Source organism: Camelus ferus, chromosome 9 (assembly GCF_009834535.1).
Source record: "Camelus ferus isolate YT-003-E chromosome 9, BCGSAC_Cfer_1.0, whole genome shotgun sequence".
Classification (NCBI taxonomy): domain Eukaryota; kingdom Metazoa; phylum Chordata; class Mammalia; order Artiodactyla; family Camelidae; genus Camelus; species Camelus ferus.
Window position 1 is genome coordinate 561,287 of NC_045704.1, and position 21,078 is coordinate 582,364.

Sequence of the window (21,078 nt, forward strand, 5' to 3'; positions counted from 1 at the left end):
AGCTCCCGTTATAGTTGTATGGAGTGGAGTTTGCAACTGAAAAGAAACTTTGTGTTCCCAACAAGATAGTTGAAGGACGGCTTTCACGCACACTTATCTCTCAGAATTTAGCATGTGGAGAGACGTTCGTTCTTCTAGCACAAAGGGATCGGGTTGCAGGGGAATATTTTTCTATGGTTTCTCAGTCTGTTTCCAAAGGCCGGTTTGAAGTTCCTGCAGTTTTCACTGTAAAAACGAGTTGGAGCTAGTACATCCCCATATATATTTATAGATTGGAGTTTGCAACTGAAAAGAAACTTTGTGTTCCAAACAAGCTATATTAAAGACGGCTTTCACACACACTTATCTCTCACAACTGAGCATATGAAGAGACGTTCGTTCATCTAGCACAATGTTAACGGTTTGCAGGAGAAACTTTTACTCTGGTTTCTCAGTCTGTTCCCTAGTGCTGATTTGAAGTTCCTGCAGTTTTCACTGTAAAACCTAGTTGGAGCTATTACCTCCCCATATATATGTATGGATTGGAGTTTGCAACTGAAAAGAAACTTTGGTTCCCAACAAGCTAGATGAAGGGCGGCATTTACACACACTTATCTCACAAATGAGCATGTGGAGAGAATTTCGTTCATCTAGCACAATGAGATCGGGTTGCAGGAGAAATTTTTACTCTGGTTTCTCAGTATGTTTCCTAATGCCGGTTTGAAGTTCCTGCAGTTTTCACTGTAAAACCGAGTTGGAGTTAGTAACTCCCATTTCAGTTGTATGGAGTAGAGTTGGCAACTTAAAAGAAACTTTTTGTTCTCAACAAGGTAGGTGAAGGATGGATTTCACATACATTTATCTCCCACAACTGAGCATGTGGAGAGACGTTCGTTCATCTAGCACAAAGGGAAATTGTTGCAGGAGAAATTTTACTCTGGTTTCACAGTCTGTTTCCTAGTGACCTTTTGATGTTCCTGCAGTTTCAATGTAATAATGGGTTGGAGCTTGAATCTCCCCTAATATATATATTGAGTGGAGTTTGCAACTGAAAAAAACTTTGTGTTCCCAACAAGCTATGTGAAGAACGGCATTCACTCACACTTATATCTCAGAACTGATCATGTGGAGAGATTTTCGTTCATCTAGCACAAAGGAAACGGTTTGTAGGAGAAACTATTACTCTCATTTCTCCGTCTGTTTCCTAGTTCCGGTTTCAAGTTCTTGCAATTTTCACTGTAAAACCGAGTTGGAGCTAGTACCTCCCCAAATATATTTATGGAGTGGAGTTTGCAACTGAAAAGAAACTTTTTGTTCCCAACAAGATAGGTGAAAAATGGCTTTCACAAACATTTTTCTCCCACAACTGAGCATGTGGAGAGACGTTCGTTCATCTAGCACAAAGGGAACGGGTTGCAGGGGAACCGTTTTCTCTGGTTTCTTAGTCAGTTTCCTAGTGCCGGTTTGAAGTTCCTGCAGTTTTCACTGTAAAACCTTGTTGGAGCTAGTACCTCCCCATATATATGTATGGAATGGAGTTTGCAAATGAAAAGAATCTTTGTGTTCCCAACAAGCTAAATGAAGTACGACTTTCACACATATTTTTCTCTCAGAACTTAGAATGTTGAGAGAGATTCGTTCATCTGGCAAAATGGGAACGGTTTACAGGTGAAATTTTTACTCTGGTTTCTCAGTCTGTTTCCTAATGCCGGTATGAAATTCCTGAAGTTTTCACTGTAAAACCGAGTTGGAGTTAGTACCTCCCGTTATAGTTGTATGGAGTGGAGTTTGCAACTGAAAAGAAACTTTGTTTTCTTAACAAGATAGTTGAAGGACGGCATTCACTCACACTTATCTCTCAGAACTGAGCATGTGGAGAGAAGTTCGTTCACCTATCAAAAAGGGAACGGATTGCATGAGAAACTTTTACTGTGGTTTCTCAGTCCGTTTCCAAATGCCGGTTTGAAGTTCCTGCAGTTTAAACTGTAAAACTGTTTTTGAGGTAGTACCTCCTCATATATATGTATGGAGTGGAGTTTGCAACTGAAAAGAAACTTTGTGTTCCCAACAAGCTAGGTGAAGGATGGCTTTCACACACAATTATCTCTCATAACTGAGCATGTGGAGAAACTTTCGTTCATCTAGCACAAAGGGAAAGGGTTGCAGGAGAAACTTTTACTCTGGTTTCTCAGTCTGTTTCATAGTGCCGGTTAGATGTTCCTGCAGTTTTCACTGTAAAATAGATTTGGAGCTAGTACCTCCCTATATATATGTATAGAGTGGAGTTTGCAACTGAAAAAAAACTTTGTGTTCCCAGCAAGCTATGTGAAGGACAGCTTTCACACACGCATATCTCTCACAACTGAGAATGTGGAGAGACGTTCGTTCATCTAGCACAAAGGGAACTTGTTGCAGGAGTAACTTTTACACTGGTTTCTCAGTCTGTTTCCTAGTGCCGGTTTGAAGTTCCTGCAGTTTTCACTGTAAAACCTGGTTGGAACTAGTACCTCCTCATATATATATATGGAGTGGAGTTTGCAAACTGAATAGAAACTTTGTGTTCCCAACAAACTAAGTGATGGACTGCTTTAACACACAATTATCTCTCAGAACTGAGCTTGTTGATAGACGTTCGTTCATCTAGCACAAAGGGAACGTGTTTCATGAGAAACTACTATTCTGGTATTTCAGTCTGTTTCCTAGTGCCGGTATGAAGTTCCTGCAGTTTACAATGTAAAACCGAGTTGGAGCAAGTACCTCAAAATATAAATGTAATAAGTGGAGTTTGCAACTGAAAAGAGACTTTGTGTTCCCAACAAGATAGTTGAATTACGGCTTTCACACAGACATATCTCTCAGAACTGAGCATGTGGAGAGACGTTCGTTCGCCTAGCACAAAGGGAAAGGGTTGCAGGAGAAACTTTTACTCTGGTTTCTCAGTCTGTTTCCTAGTGCCGGTTTGAATTTCCTGCAGTTTTCACTGTAAAACCGGTTTGGAGCTAGTATATCCCCATATATATGCATGGAATGGATTTTGCAACTGAAAAGGGACTTTGTGTTCCCAACAAGTTAGGTGAAGTACGGCTTTAACACACACTTGTCTCTCACATCTGATCATGTGGAGAGACGATCGTTCATCTAGCAAAATGGGAACGGTATGCAGGAAAACTTTTACTCTGGTTTCTCAGTCTGTTTCCAAGTGCCGGTTAGAAGTTCCTGCAGTTTTCACTGTAAAATCGATTTGGAGCTTTTACCAAGCATATATATGTATGGATTGATGTTTGCAACTGAAAAGAAACTTTTTGTTCCCAACAAGCTAGGTGAAGGAAGGCTTTCACACACAATTATCTCTTAGAACAGAGCATGTGGAGAGACGTTCGTTCATCTAGCACAAAGGGAACTGGATGCAGGAGAAACTTTTACTCTGGTTTCACAGTCTGTTTCCTAGTGCCGGTTTGAAGTTCCTGCATTTTTCACTGTAAAATAGATTTGGAGCTAGTACATTCCTATATATATGTATAAATCCTAGTTTGCAACTGAAAAGAAATTTTGTGTTCCCAGCAAGCTAGATGAAGGACGGCTTTCACACACGCTTATCTCTCACAACTGAGCATGTGGAGAGACGTTCGTTCATCTAGCACAAAGGGAACGGATTGCAGGAGTAACTTTTACTCTGGTTTCTCAGTCTTTTTCCTTGTGCCGGTATGAATTTCCTGCAGTTTTCACTGTAAAATTGGGTTGGAGCTAGTACATTCCATATATATGTATAGAGTGGAGATAGCAACTGAAAAGAATCTTTGTGTACCCAACAAGCTACGTGAAGTACGGCTTTCACACACAAATATCTCTCGGAACTGAGCATGTATCGAGACTTTCGTTCATCTAGCACAAACGGAACGGGTTTCAGGAGAAACTTTTACTCTGGTTTCTCTGTGTGTTTCCTAGTGCCTGTTTGAAGTTCCTGCACTTTTAAATATAAAACCGATTTGGGTCTAGTACATCCCTATATATATGTATGGAGTGGAGTTTGCAACTGAAAACAAACTTTGTGTTCCCAACAAGCTATGTGAAGAACGGCATTCACTCACACTTATATCTCAGAACTGAGCATGTGGAGAGATTTTCGTTCATCTAGCACAAAGGAAACGGTTTGTAGGAGAAACTATTACTCTCGTTTCTTAGTCTGTTTCCTATTGCCGGTTTCAAGTTCTTGCAATTTTCACTGTAAAACCGAGTTGGAGCTAGTACCTCCCCAAATATATGTACGGAGTGGAGTTTGCAACTGAAAAGAAACTTTGTGTTCACAACAAGTTATATGAATGACGTCTTTCACACACAATTATCTCTCACAACTGAGCATGTGGAGAGACGTACGTTCATCGAGCACAAAGGGAACGGGTTGCGGGAGAATGTTTTAGTCTGTTTCTCAGTCTGTTTCCTAGTGCCGATTTGATGTTCCTTCACTTTTCAGTGTAAAACCAAGTTGGAGCTAGTACCTCACCATATAAGTATGAGTGGTGTTGGCAACTGAAAAGAAACTTTGTGATCCCAACAAGCTAGCTGAAGGACGGCTTTCACACTGAATTATCTCTCACAAATGAGCATGTGGAGAGAATTTCATTCACCTAGTAAAAAGGGAACGGGTTGCAGGAGAAACTTTTGCTCTGGGTTCTCAGTCTGTTTCCTAGTGCCGGTTTGAAGTTCCTGCAATTTTCACTGTAAAATCGATTTGGAGCTATTACCTAGACATATATATGTATGGATTGGGGTTTGCAACTGAAAAGAAACTTTTTGTTCACAACAAGCTAGGTGAAGGACGGCTTTCACACACACTAATCTCTTAAAACTGAGCATGTGGGTAGACGTTCGTTCATCTAGCACAATGGAACGGGTTGCAGGAGAAACTTTCACTCTGGTTTCTCAGTCTCTTTCCAAGTGCCGTTTTGAAGTTCCTGCATATTTCACTGTGAAATAGATTTGGAGCTAGTACCTCCCTATATATATGTATAGATTGGAGTTTGCAACTGAAAAGAATCTTTGTGTACCCAACAAGCTATGTGAAGTTCGGCTTTCACACACAAGTATCCCTCAGAACTGAGCATGTGGAGAGACTTTCGTTCATGTAGCATAAATGGAACGGGATGCAGGAGAAACTTTTACTCTGGTTTCTCAGTCTGTTTCCTAGTTCCATTGTGAAGTTCCTGCAGTTTAAACTGTAAAACCGATTTGGAGCTTGTACCTCCCCATATATATTTCTGGGAAGGAGTTTGTAACTGAAAATAAACTGTGTTCCCAACAAACTAGGTGAATTACGGCTTTCACACACACTTATCTCTCAGAACTGAGCATATGGAGAGACGTTAGTTCATCTAGCACACAGGGAACTGTTTGCTGTAGAAAATTTTTCTGTTTTCCCAGTCGGTTTCGTAGTGCAGTTTTGATGTTCCTGCATTTTTCACTGTAAAACCGAGTTGGATTTAGTACCTCCCCATATATATGTATGGAGTGGAGTTTGCAACTGAAAATAAAATTTGTGTTCCCAACAAGCTAATTGAATGGTGGCTTTCACAGACACTAATCTCTCAGAACTGAGCATGTGGAGAAATATTCGTTCATCAAGCACAAATGGAACGGGATGCAGGAGAAACTTTTACTCTGGTTTGTCAGTCTGTTTCCTAGTGCCGGTTTGATGATCCTGCAGTTTTCACTGTAAAACATATTTCGAGCTTGTACCTCCGCATATAGATGTATGGAGTGGAGTTTGCAACTGAAAAGAAACTTTAGGTTCCCAACAAGCTAGGTGAAGGACGGCTTTCACAGACACTTATCTCTCACAAATGAGCATTTGTTGAGATTTTCGTTCATCTAGCACAAAGGGAACGGGTTTCAGGGGAAACTTTTCTCTGGTTTCTCTGTGTGTTTCCGAGGGCGTGTTTGAAGTTCCTGCACTTTTCACTGTAAAACAGATTTGGGTCTAGTACATCCCTATATATATGTATGTAGTGGAGTTTGCAACTGAAAAGAAACTTTGTGTTCCCAACAACTATATTAAGGATGGCATTCACTCACAATTATCCCTCAGAACTGAGCATGTGGACTTTCGTTCATGTAGCATAAATGGAACGGGATGCAGGAGAAACTTTTACTCTGGTTTCTCAGTCTGTTTCCTAGTTCCGTTGTGAAGTTCCTGCAGTTTAAACTGTAAAACCGATTTGGAGCTACTACCTCCCCATATATATTTCTGGGAAGGAGTTTGTAACTGAAAAGAAACTTTGTGTTCCCAACAAACTAGGTGAAGTACGGCTTTCACACACACTTATCTCTCAGAACTGAGCATATGGAGAGAAGTTAGTTCATCTAGCACAAAGGGAACTGTTTGCTGTAGAAAATTTTTCTCTGTTTTCCCAGTCGGTTTCGTAGTGCCGGTTTGATGTTCCTGCATTTTTCACTGTAAAACCGAGTTGGATTTAGTACCTCCCCATATATATGTATGGAGTGGAGTTTGAAACTGAAAATAAAATTTGCGTTCCCAACAAGCTAATTGAATGGTGGCTTTCACAGACACTAATCTCTCAGAACTGAGCATGTGGAGAAATATTCGTTCATCAAGCACAAATGGAACGGGATGCAGGAGAAACTTTTACTCTGGTTTGTCAGTCTGTTTCCTAGTGCCAGTTTGATGATCCTGCAGTTTTCACTGTAAAACCGATTTCGAGCTAGTACCTCCGCATATAGATGTATGGAGTGGAGTTTGCAACTGAAAAGAAACTTTAGGTTCCCAACAAGATAGGTGAAGGACGGCTTTCACACACACTTATCTCTCACAAATGAGCATTTGTTGAGATTTTCGTTCATCTAGCAAAAAGGGAACGGGTTTCAGGGGAAACTTTTCTCTGGTTTCTCTGTGTGTTTCCTAGTGCGTGTTTGAAGTTCCTGCACTTTTCACTATAAAACCGATTTGGGTCTAGTACATCCCTATATATATGTATGTAGTGGAGTTTGCAACTGAAAAGAAACTTTGTGTTCCCAACAAGCTATATTAAGGACGGCATTCACTCACACTTATTTCTCAGAACTGAGCATGTGGAGAGACGTTCGTTCATCTAGCACAAAGGGAACGGTTTGCAGGAGAAACTTTTACTCTCTTTTCTCAGTCTGTTTCCTAGTGCCGGTTTCAAGTTCTTGCACTTTTCACTGTAAAACAGGGTTGGAGCTAGTACCTCCCCATATATATGTATGGAGTGGAATTTTCAACTGAAAAGGAGCTTTGTGTTCACAACAAGTTAGATGAAGGACGGCTTTGACACACAAATATCTCTCACAACTGAGCATGTGGAGAGACGTTCATTCATCAAGCACAAAGGGAACGGGTTGCAGGGGAAAGATTTAGTCTGCTTTCTCACTCTGTTTCCTAGTGCCGGTTTGAAGTTCCTTCACTTTTCAGTGTAAAACCAATTTGGAGCTAGTACCTCACCATATAAATATAAGGAGTGGTGTTTGCAACTGAAAAGAAACTTTGTGTTCCCAACAAGCATTGTGAAGGACGGCTTTCACACACACTTATCTCTCAGAACTGAGCATTTGGAGAGACATTCGTTCACCTAGCAAAAAGGGAACGGGTTGCAGGAGAAACTTTTACTCTGTTTTCTCAGTGTGTTTCCTAGTGCCGGTTTGAAGGTCCTGCAGTTAAACTTTATAACCGGGTAGGAGTTACTACGTCCCCATATATATCTATAGAGTGGAGTTTGCAACTGAAAAAAAAATTTGTGTTCCCAACAAGCTAGGTGAAGTTCGGCTTTCACACACACTTATCTCTCACATATGTGCATGTGGAGGGACGTTCGTTCATCTAGCAAAAGTGGAACGGATTCCAGGAAAAATGTTACTCTGGTTTCTCAGTCTGTTTCCAGTGCCGGTTTGAAGTTCCTGCAGTTTTCACTGTAAAATCGATTTGGAGCTAATACCTAGACATGTATATGTATGGATTGCCGGTTGCCACTGAAACGAAACTTTGTGTTTCCAACAAGCTAGGTGAAGGACGGCTTTCACACACCCTTATCTCTTAGAATTGAGCATGTGGAAAGAATTTCGTTCATCCAGCGCAAAGGAAACGTGTTGCAGGAGAAAATTTTCCCTGGTTTCTCAGTTTTTTTTCCTTGTGCCGGTTTGATGTTCCTGCAGATTTCACAGTAAAACCTGGTTGGAGCTAGTAACTACCCTTATATATGTATGGAATGGAGTTTGCTACTGATAAGAAACTTTGTGTTCACAACAAGCTAGGTGAAGTACGGCTTTCACACACACTTATCTCTCAGAACTGAGCATGTGGAGAGAAGTTCGTTCGCCTAGCACAAAGGGAACGGATTACAGGAGAAACTTTTACTCTGGTTTTTCAGTCTGTTACCTAGTGCCGGTTTGAAGTTCCTGCAGTTTTCACTGTAAAACCGGGTTGGAGCTAGTACATCCCCATATATATGTATAGAGTGGAGATAGCAACTGAAAAGAAACTTTGTGTACCCAACAAGCTATGTGAAGTACGGCTTTCAAACACAATTATGTCTCACAACTGAGCATGTATAGAAACGTTCATTCATCTAACACAAAGGAACGGTTTGCCTGCGAAACATTTACTCTTGTTTCTCAGTCTTTTTCTTAGTGCCTGTTTGTAGTTCCTGCAATTTTCACTGTAAAACCTAGCTGGAGCTTGTACATCCCCATATATATGTATTGAGTGAAGTTTGCAACTGAAAAGAAACTTTGTGTTCCCAACAAGCTAATTGAAGTGCGGCTTTCACACACACTAATCTCTCAGAACTGAGCATATGGAGAGACTTTCGTTCATCTAGCAAATAGGGAACGGTTTGCAGGAGAAACATTTATTCTGGTTTCTCAGTCTGTTTCCTAGTGACGGTTTGAATTTCCTACAGTTTCAATGTAATACTGGTTTGGAGCTAGTAACTCCCCTAATATATATATGGATTGGAGTTTGCAACTGAAAAGAAACTATGTGTTCACAAAAAGCTAGGTGAAGAATGGCTTTCAGACAAACTTATCTCTCAGAACTGAGCATATGGAGAGACATTCGTTCACCTAGCAAACAGGGAACTGTTTGCAGGAAAACTTTTACTCTGGTTTCTCAGTCTGTTTCCTAGTGCCGGTTTGAAGTTCCTGCAGTTTTCACTGTAAAACCTAGTTGGAGCTAGTACATCCCCTTATATATATGTATGGAGTGGAATCAGTAACTGAAAAGAAACTTTGTGTTCCCAACAACCTAGGTGAAGGACGGCTTTAACACACAAATATCTCTCAGAACTGAGCATGTGGAGAGACATTCATTCATATAGCACAAAGGGATCGGGTTGCATAAGAAACTTTACTCTGGTTTCTCAGTCTGTATACTTGTGCCGGTTTGAAGTTCCTGCAGTTTTCACTGTAAAACCGAGTTGGAACTAGTACATCCCCATATATATGTATAGAGTGGAGATAGCAACTGAAAAGAAACTTTGTGTACCCAACAAGCTATGTGAAGGACGGCTTTCACACACAATTATCTCTCAGAACTGAGCATGTGGACAGACGTTCATTCATCTAGCACAAAGGGAATGGTTTGCTGGAGAAAGATTTACTCTTGTTTCTCAGTCTCTTTCATAGTGCCGGTTTGAATTTCCTGCAGTTATCACTGTAAAACCGAGTTGGAGCTTTTACCTCCCCATATATATGTATTGAGTGGAGTTTGCAACTGAAAAGAAACTTTGTGTTCCCCAAAAGCTATGTGAAGAATGGCTTTCAAACACACTTATCTCTCAGAACTGAGCATGTGGAGAGACTTTCGTTCATCTAGCACAAAGGGAACGGGTTGCTGGAGATACTTTTACTCTGGTTTCTCTGTCTGTTTCCTAGTGCCGGTTTGATGTTCCTGCATTTTTCACTGTAAAATAGTTTTGGACCTAGTCCCTCCCTATATATATGTAGAGATTGGAGTTTGCAACTGAAAAGAAACTTTGTGTTCCCAGCAAGATAGATGAAGGACGTCTTTCACACACGCTTATCTCTCACAACTGAGCATGTGGAGATACTTTCTTTCATCTAGCACAAAGGGAACGCGTTGCAGGTTAACTTTTACTCTGGTTTCTCAGTCTGTTTCCGAGTGCTGGCTTGAAATTCCTGCAGTTTTCACTGTAAATCCTAGTTGGAGCTAGTAACTCCCCTTATATATATGTATGGAGTGGAATTTGTAACTGAAAAGAAACTTTGTGTTCCCAACAACCTAAGTGAAGGGCGGCTTTAACACACAATTATCTCTCAGAACTGAGTATGTGGAGAGACTTTCATTCATGTAGCACAAATTGATCGGGTTGCATAAGAAATTTTACTCTGTTTTCTCAGTCTGTTTCCTTGTGCCGGTTTGAAGTTCCTGCAGTTTTCACTGTAAAACCTGGTTGGAGCTATTACATCCCTATATATATATATAGAGTGGAGATAGCAACTGAAAAGAAACTTTTTGTACCCAACAAACTATGTGAAGGACGGCTTTCACACACAATTATCTCTTAGAACTGAGCATATGGAGAGACGTTCATTCTTCTAGCACAAAGGGAATGGTTTGCCGGAGAAACATTTACCCTTGTTTCTGAGTCTGTTTCATAGTGCCGGTTTGAAGTTCCTGCAGTTTTCACTGTAAAACCGAGTTGGAGCTTGTACCTCCCCATATATATGTATTGAGTGGATTTTGCAACTGAAAAGAAACTTTGTGTTCCCAACAAGCTAGGTGAAGGACGGCTTTCACACACACTTATCACTCAGAACTGAGCATGTGGAGAGACGTTCGTTCATCTAGCACAAAGGGAACTGGATGCAGGAGAAACTTTTATTCTGGTTTCTCAGTCTGTTTCCAAGTGCCGGTTTGAAGTTCCTGCAATTTTCACTGTAAAATTGATTTGGAGCTTTTACTTAGACATATATATGTATGGATTGATGTTTGCAACTGAAAAGAAACTTTTTGTTCCCAACAAGCTAGGTGAAGGAAGGCTTTCACACACACTTATCTCTTAGAACTGAGCATGTGGAGAGACGTTCGTTCATCTAGCACAAAGGGAACTGGATGCAGGAGAAACTTTTATTCTGGTTTCTCAGTCTGTTTCCTAGTGATGGTTTGAATTTCCTACAGTTTCAATGTAATACTGGTTTGGAGCTAGTAACTCCCCTAATATATATATGGATTGGAGTTTGCAACTGAAAATAAACTTTGTGTTCCCAACAAGCTAAGTGAAGAATGGCTTTCAGACACACTTTTCTCTCAGAACTGAGCATGTGGAGAGACATTAGTTCACCTAGCAAAAAGGGAACAGGTTGCAGTAGAAACTTTTACTCTCGTTTCTCAGTCTGTTTCCTAGTGCCGGTTTGATGTTCCTGCAGTTTTCACACTCAAACCGGGTTGGAGTTTTTAACACCCCATATACATGTATCGTGCGGAGTTTGCTACTGATAAGAAACATTGTGTTCACAACAAGATAGGGGAAGTACGGCTTTCAAACACATTTATCTGTCAGAAATGAGCATTTGGATAGACGGTCTTTCATCTAGCAAAATGGAACGTGTTGCTAGGGAAAATTTTACTCTTGTTTCTCAGTCTGTTTCCAAGTTTGGGTTGGAATTTCCTGCAGTTTTCACTATAAAACAGAGTTGGAGCTAGTACCTCCCCATATATATGTTTGGAGTGGAGAATTCAACTGAAAAGAAACTTTGTGTTCCCAACAAGCTATATGAAGTAAGGCTTTCACACACACTTATTTCTCAGAACTGAGTATGTGGATAAACTTTCGTTCATATAGCACAAAAGGAACGGGTTGCAGGCCAAACTTTTACTCTGGTTTCTCAGTCTGTCCTGGTGCCGGTTTGAAGTTCCTGCAGTTTAAACTGTAAAACTGTGTTGGAGGTAGTACCTCCCCTTATGTATGTATGGAGTGGTGTTTGCAACTGAAAAGAAACTTTGTGTTCCCAGCAAGCTAGATGAAGGACGGCTTTCACACACGCTTATCACTCACAAATGAGCATGTGGAGAGACGTTCGTTCAACTAGCACAAAGGGAACGGGTTGCATGAGAAAATTTTACTCTGGTTTCTCAGTCTGTTTCCTACTGCCGATTTGATGTTCCTGCAGTTTTCACTGTAAAACCTGGTTGGAGCTAGTACCACCCTATATATATGTATGGAGTGGAATTTGCAACTGAAAAGAAACTTTGTATTCCCAACAAGCTAGATGAAGGACGGCTTTCACACACAATTATCTCTCAGAACTGAGCATGTGGAGAGACGTTCGTTCATCTAGCACAAAGGGAACGGTTTCCCGGAAAAACGTTTACTCTTTTTTGTGAGTCTGTTTCATAATGCCGGTTTGAAGTTCCTGCAGTTTTCACTGTAAAACCGAGTTGGAGCTTGTACCTCCCCATATATAAGTATTGAGTGGAATTTTCAACTTAAAAGAAACTTTGTGTTCCCAACAAGCTATGTGAAGAATGGCTTTCACACACACTTATCTCTCACGTCTGAGCATGTGGAGAGACGTTCGTTCGCCTAGCACAACGGGAATGGTTTGCAGGGGAAACTTTTTCTCTGGTTTCTCAGTCTGTTTCCTAGTGCTGGTTTGAAGTTCCTGCATTTTTCACTGTTAAATCGATTTGGAGCTAATACCTAGACATATAAATATATGGATTGGAGTTTGCAACTCTAAAGAAACTTTTTGTTCCCAACAAGCTAGGTGAAGGACGGCTTTCACACACATTTATCTCTTAGAACTGAGCATGTGGGGATATGTTCGTTCATCTAGCACAATGGGAACGGGTTGCAGAAGAAACTTTTACTCTGGTTTCTCAGTCTGTTTCCTAGTGCCGGTTTGAATTTCCTGCAGTTTTCACTGTAAAACCGGATTGGAGCTAGTATATACCCATATATATGTATGGAATGGGTTTTGCAACTGAAAAGGGACTTTGTGTTCCCAACAAGTTAGGTGAAGTACGGCTTTAACACACACTTGTCTCTCACATCTGATCATGTGGAGAAACGATCGTTCATCTAGCAAAAATGGAACGGTGTGCAGGAAAACTTTTACTCTGGTTTCTCAGTCTGGTTCCAAGTGCCGGTTTGAAGTTCCTGCAGTTTTCACTGTAAAATCGATTTGGAGCTTTTACCTAGACATATATATGTATGGATTGATGTTTGCAACTTAAAAGAAACTTTTTGTTCCCAACAAGCTAGGTGAAGGAAGGCTTTCACACACACTTATCTCTTAGAACTGAGCATGTGGAGAGACGTTCGTTCATCTAGCACAAAGGGAACTGGATGCAGGAGATACTTTTACTCTGGTTTCTCAGTCTGTTTCCTAGTGCCGGTTTGAAGTTCCTGCATTTTTCACTGTAAAATAATTTTGGAGCTAGTACCTTCCTATATATATGTATAGATTGCAGTTTGCAACTTAAAACAAATTTTGTGTTCCCAGCAAGCTAGATGAAGGACGGCATTCACACAAGCTTATCTCTCACAACTGAGCATGTGGAGAGACGTTCGTTCATCTAGCACAAAGGGAACGGATTGCAGGAGTAACTTTTACTCTGGTTTCTCAGTCTTTTTCCTTGTGCCGGTAAGAATTTCCTGCAGTTTTCACTGTAAAATTGGGTTGGAGCTAGTACATCCCCATATATATGTATAGAGTGGAGATAGCAACTGAAAAGAATCTTTGTGTACCCAACAAGCTACGTGAAGTACGTCTTCACACACAAATATCTCTCAGAACTGAGCATGTGGAGAGACTTTCGTTCATCTAGCAAAAACGGAACGGGTTTCAGGAGAAACTTTTACTCTGGTTTCTTTGTGTGTTTCCTAGTGCCTGTTTGAAATTCCTGCACTTTTAAATATAAAACGGATTTGGGTCTTGTACATCCCTATATATATGTATGGTCTGGAGTTTGCAACTGAAAAGAAACTTTGTGTTCCCAACAAGCTATGTGAAAAACGGCATTCACTCACACTTATATTTCAGATCTGAGCATGTGGAGAGATTTTCGTTTATCTAGCACAAAGGAAACGGTTTGTAAGAGAAACAATTACTCTCGTTTCTCAGTCTGTTTCCTAGTGCCGGTTTCAAGTTCTTGCAATTTTCACTGTAAAACCGAGTTGGAGCTAGTACCTCCCCAAATATATGTATGGAGTGGAGTTTGCAACTGAAAAGAAACTTTGTGTTCACAACAAGTTATATTAAGGACGGCTTTCACACACAATTATCTCTCACAACTGAGTATGTGGAGAGACGTACGTTCATCGAGCACAAAGGGAACGGTTTGCAGGAGAATGTTTTAGTCTGTTTCTCAGTCTGTTTCCTAGTGCCGATTTGAATTTCCTACACTTTTCAGTGTAAAATCAAGTTGCAGCTAGTACCTCACCATATAAGTATAAGGAGTTTTGTTGGCAACTGAAAAGAAACTTTGTGATCCCAACAAGCTAGCTGAAGGACGGCTTTCACACTGAATTATCTCTCACAAATGAGCATGTGGAGAGAATTTCATTCACCTAGAAAAATGGAACGGGTTGCAGGAGAAACTTTTGCTCTGGGTTCTCAGTCTGTTTCCTAGTGCCGGTTTGATGTTCCTGCAATTTTCACTGTAAAATCGATTTAGAGCTATTACCTAGACATATATATGTATGGATTGGGGTTTGCAACTGAAAGAAACTTTTTGTTCACAACAAGCAAGTGAAGGACGGCTTTCACACACACTAATCTCTTAAAACTGAGCATGTGGATAGACGTTCGTTCATCTAGCACAAAGGAACGGGTTGCAGGAGAAACTTTCACTCTTGTTTCTAAGTCTGTTTCCAAGTGCCGTTTTGAAGTTCCTGCATATTTCACTGTAAAATAGATTTGGAGTTAGTACCTCCCTATATATATGTATAGATTGGGGTTTACAACTGAAAAGAATCTTTGTGTACCCAACAAGCTATGTGAAGGTCGGCTTTCACACACAATTATCCCTCAGAACTGAGCATGTGGAGACACTTTCGTTCATTTAGCATAAATGGAACGGGATGCAGGAGAAACTTTTACTCTGGTTTCTCAGTCTGTTTCCTAGTGCCGGTATGAAGTTCCTGCAGTTTTCACTGTAAAACCGAGTTGGAGCTAGTACCTTCCCATATATATGTGTTGAGTGGAGTTTGCAACTTAAAAGAAACTTTGTGTTCCCAACAAGCTAGTTGAAGGACAACATTCACACACATTTTTCTTTCAGAACTGAGCATGTGGAGAGACGGTCTTTCATCTAGCACAAAGGGAACAGGTTGCAGAAGAAAATTTTACACTGGTTTCTCAGTCTGTTTCCTAGTTCCGTTGTGAAGTTCCTGCAGTTTAAACTGTAAAACCGATTAGGAGCTAGTACCTCCCCATATATATTTCTGGGAAGGAGTTTGTAACTGAAAAGAAACTTTGTGTTCCCAACAAACTAGGTGAAGTACGGCTTTCACACACAATTATCTCTCAGAACTGAGCATATGGAGAGACGTTAGTTCATCTAGCACAAAAGGAACTGGTTGCTGTAGAAAATTTTTCTCTGTTTTCCCAGTCGGTTTTGTAGGGCCGGTTTGAAGTTCCTGCATTTTTCACTGTAAAACCGAGTTGGATTTAGTACATCCCCATATATATATATAGAGTGTAGTTTGCAACTGAAAATAAAATTTGTGTTCCCAACAAGCTAATTGAATGGTGGCTTTCACAGATACTAATCTCTCAGAACTGAGCATGTGGAGAAATATTCGTTCATCAAGCACAAATGGAACGGGATGCAGGAGAAACTTTTACTCTGGTTTGTCAGTCTGTTTCCTAGTGCCGGTTTGATGATCCTGCAGTTTTCACTGTAAAACCGATTACGAGCTAGTACCTCCGCATATAGATGTATGGAGTGGAGTTTGCAACTGAAAAGAAACTTTAGGTTCCCAACAAGCTAGGTGAAGGACGGCTTTCACACACACTTATCTCTCACAAATGAGCATTTGTTGAGATTTTCGTTCATCTAGCACAAAGGAAACGGGTTTCAGGGGAAACTTTTCTCTGGTTTCTCTGTGTGTTTCCTAGTGCGTGTTTGAAGTTCCTGCACTTTTCACTGTAAAAACGATTTGGGTCTAGTACATCCCTATATATATGTATGTAGTGGAGTTTGCAACTGAAAAGAAACTTTGTGTTCCCAACAAGCTATATTAAGGACGGCATTCACTCACACTTATTTCTCAGAACTGAGCATGTGGAGAGACGTTCGTTCATCTAGCACAAAGGGAACGGTTTGCAGGAGAAACTTTTACTCTCTTTTCTCAGTCTGTTTCCTAGTGCCGGTTTCAAGTTCTTGCTCGTTTCACTGTAAAACCGATTTGGAGCTAGTACCTCCCCATATATATGTATGGAGTGGGGTTTGCAACTGAAAAGGAGCTTTGTGTTCACAACAAGATAGATGAAGGACGGCTTTCACACACAAATATCTCTCACAACTGAGCATGTGGAGAGACGTTCGTTCATCCAGCACAAAGGGAACGGGTTGCAGTGGAAAGATTTAGTCTGCTTTCTCACTCTGTTTCCTAGTGCCGGTTTGAAGTTCCTTCACTTTTCAGTGTAAAACCAATTTGGAGCTAGTACCTCACCATATAAATATAAGGATTGGTGTTTGCAACTGAAAAGAAACTTTGTGTTCCCAACAAGCTATGTGAAGGACGGCTTTCACACACACTTATCTCTCTGAACTGAGCATTTGGAGAGACATTCGTTCACCTAGCAAAAGGGAACGGGTTGCAGGAGAAACTTTTACTCTGTTTTCTCAGTGTGTTTCCTAGTGCCGGTTTGAAGATCCTGCAGTTTTCACACTAAAACCGGTTTGGAGCTAGTAACACCACATATACTTGTATCGTGCCGAGTTTGCTACTGATAAGAAACTTTGTGTTCACAACAAGATAGGGGAAGTACGGCTTTCAAACCCATTTGTCTGTCAGAAATGAGCATGTGGATAGACGGTCGTTCAACTACCAAAAATGGAACGTGTTGCATGTGAAAATTTTACTCTTGTTTCTCAGTCTGTTTCCTAGTTTGGGTTGGAATTTCCTGCAGTTTTCACTGTAAAACCGAGTTGGGGCTAGTACCTCCCCATATATATGTTTGGAGTGGAGAATTCAACTGAAAAGAAACTTTGTGTTCCCAACAAGCTATGTGAAGTAAGGCTTTCACACACACTTATCTCTCAGAAATGAGCATGTGGATAAACGTTCGTTCATATAGAACAAAAGGAACGGGTTGCAGGCCAAACTTTTACTCTGGTTTCTCAGTCTGTCCTAGTGCCGGTTTGAAGTTCCTGTAGTTTAAACTGTAAAACTGTGTTGTAGGTAGTACCTCCCTATGTATGTATATACATATGGATTGGAGTTTGCAACTGAAAAGAAACTTTGTTTTCCCAGCAAGCTAGATGAAGTACGGTTTTCAGACACGCTTTTCTCACACACCTGAGCATGTGGAGAGATGTTCTTTCATCTAGAACAATGGGAAAGGTTTGCAGGAGTAACTTTTACTCTGGTTTCTCAGTCTGTTCCCGAGTGCCGGTTTGAAATGCCTGCAGTTTTAACTGTAAATCCTGGTTGGAGCTAGTACTTCCCCTTATATATATGTATGGAGTGGAATTTGAACCTGAAAAGAAATTTTGTGTTCCCAACAAGCTAGTTGAAGGCGGCTTTAACACACAATTATCTCTCAGATCTGAGCATGTGGATAGACGTTCATTCATTTAGCATAATGTGAACGGGTTGCATAAGAAGCTTTTACTCTGGTTTCTCAGTCTGTTTCCTTGTGCAGCTATGAAGATCCTGCATTTGTCACTGTAAAACCGAGTTGGAGTTATTACCTCACAATGTAAATATAATTAGTGGAGTTTGCAACTGAAAAATAAATTTGTGTTCCCAACAAGCTAGTTGAAGTACGGATTTCACACACACTTATATCTCAGAATTGAGCATGTGGAGAGAAGTTCGTTCGCCTAGCACAAAGGGAACGGATTGCAGGAGAAACTTTTACTCTGGTTTCTCAGTCTGTTACCTAGTGCCGGTTTGAAGTTCCTGCAGTTTTCACTGTAAAACCGGGTTGGAGCTAGTACATCCCCATATATATGTATAGTGTGGAGATAGCAACTGAAAAGAAATTTTGTGTACATAACAAGTTATGCGAAGGACGGCTTTCACACACAATTATCTCTCAGAACTGAGCATGTGTAGAAACGTTCGTTCATCTAACACAAAGGGAACGGTTTGCCTGAGAAACATATACTCTTGTTTCTCAGTCTTTTTCTTAGTGCCAGTTTGTAGTTCCTGCAATTTTCACTGTAAAACCGAGTCGGAGCTTGTACATCCCCATATATATGTATTGAGTGGAGTTTGCAACTGAAAAGAAACTTTGTGTTCCCAACAAGCTAATTAAAGTGCGGCTTTCACACACACTAATCTCTCAGAACTGAGCATATGGAGAGACGTTCGTTCATCTAGCACAAAGGGAACGGGTTGCAGGAGAAACTTTTACTCTGGTTTCTCAGTCTTTTTCCTAGTGCCGGTTTGAAGTTCCTGCAGATTTCACTGTAAATCCTGGTTGGAGCTAGTACCTCCCATTATATATATGTATGGAGTGGAATTAGAAACTGAAAAGAAAATTTCTGTTCCCAACAACCTAGGTGAAGGACGGCTTTCACACACAATTATCTCTCAGAACTGAGCATGTGGAGAGACTTTCATTCATCTAGCACAAAGGGAATGGTTTGCCGGAGAAACATTTACCCTTGTTTCTCAGTCTGTTTCATAGTGCCGGTTTGATGTTCCTGCAGTTTTCACTGTAAAACCGACTTGGTGTTTGTACCTCCCCATATATATGTATTGAGTGGAGTTAGAAACTGAAAAGAAACTTTGTGTTCCCAACAAGCTATGTGAAGAATGGCTTTCACACACACATATCTCTCAGATCTGAGCAGTTGGAGAGATTTTCGTTCATCATGCACAAATGGAATGGGTTGCTGGCGAAACTTTTACTCTGGTTTCTCAGTCTTTTTCCTAGTGCCGTTTTGAAATTCCTGTAGTTTAAACTGTAAAACCGGTTTGGAGGTACTAAGTCCCCTTATATATGTATGGAGTGGAGTTTTCAACTTAAAAGAATATTTGTGTTCCCAACAAGCTAGGTGAAGTACTGCTTTCACACACATTTATCTCTCACATCTGAGCATGTGGAGGGACGTTCGTTCATCTAGCAAAATGGAACGGTTTCCAGGAAAACTTTTACTCTGTTTTCTCAGTCTGTTTCCTAATGCCGGGTTGAAGTTCCTGTAGTTTTCACTGTTAAATCGATTTGGATTTAAAACATAGATATGTATATGTATGGATTGTAGTTTGCAACTGAAAAGAAACTTTGTGTTCTCAACAATCTAGTTGAAGAATGGCTTTCACACACACTTATCTCTCAGAACTGAGCATGTGGAGAGACGTTCGTTCATCTAGCGCAAAGGGAACGGGTTGCAGAGGAAACGTTTTCTCTGGATTCTTAATCAGTTTACTAGTACCGGTTTGAAATTCCTGCAGTTTTCACTGAAAATACTTTTTGTAACTAGTACCTCCCCATATATATGTATGGAGTGGAGTTTGCAACTGAAAAGAAACTTTGTGTTCCCAGCAAGCTTGGTGAAGGACGGCTTCACAAACACTTTTCTCTCAGAACAGAGCATGTGGAGAGACGTTCGTTCATCTAGCCCAAAGGGAACGGGTTGCAAGGGAAGCTTTTACTCTGGATTCTCAGTCTGTTTCGTAGTGCCGGTTTGAGGCTCCTGCAGTTTTCACTGTAAAACTGAGTTGGAGCTAGGAACACCCCATATATATGTATGGAGTGGAGTTTGCAACTGAAAAGAAACTTTGTGTTCCCAACAAGGAAGGTGAAAGGCGGCTTTCACAAACACTTATCTCTCACAACTGAGAATGTGGAGAGACGATCGTTCATCTAGCAAAATGGGAACGGGTTGCAGGAGAAACTTTTACTCTGGTTTCTCAGTCTGTTTCCTAGTGCCGGTTTGAAGTTCCTGCATTTTTCACTGTAAAACCAATTTGGAGCTAGAACCTCACCTTATTGTTGTATGGAATGGGGTTTGCAACTGAAAAGAAACTTTGTGTTCCCAACAAGCTAGGTGAAGGACGGCTTTAACACAGACTTATCTCTCAGAACTGAGCAAGTGGAGAGACGTTCGTTCATCCAGCACAAAGGGAATGGTTTGCAGGGGAAACTTTTAATCTGGTTTCTCAGTCTTTTTCCTAGTGCCGGTTTGAAGTTACTTCATTTTTCACTGTATAACCGTGTTGGAGCCAGTACCTCCCCATATACATGTATGTAGAGGTGTTTGCAACTGAAAAGGAACTTTGTGTTCCAAAAAAGCTATGTGAAGGACGGTTTTCACACACAATAATCTCTCAGAACTGAGCATGTGGAGAGACTTTTGTTCATCTAGCGCAATTGGAACGGGTTGCAGGAGAAACATTTACTTGGTGTCTCTGTTTGTTTCCTAGTGCCGGTTTGAATTTCCTGCAGTTTTCACTGTAAAACAGAGTTGGAGCTAGTACCTTACCATATATATATATGGTGTGGGGTTGACAACTGAAAAGAAACTTTGTGTTCCCTACAAGCTAGGTGAAGTAAGGATTCCACACACACTTAACTATCATATTTGACCATGTGGAGAGACGTTCGTTCATCTAGCAAAAAAGGAATTTGCAGGAGAACCTTTTACTCTGGTTTCTCAGTCTCTTTCCTAGTGCCGGTTTGATGTTCCTGCACTTTTCATTGAAAAACCTGTTTGGATGTAATACCTCCCCATCTATATATATGGAGTGGAAATTGCAACCTAAAAGAAACTTTGTTTTCCCAACAAGCTAGGTGAATGTCGGCTTTAAAACATACTTATCTCTCAGAACTTAGCATGTGGAGAGACGTTCTTTCATCTAGCACAAATGGAACGGGTTGCAGGAGAAATTTTACTCTGGATTCTCAGTCTGTTTCCTAGTTCCGATA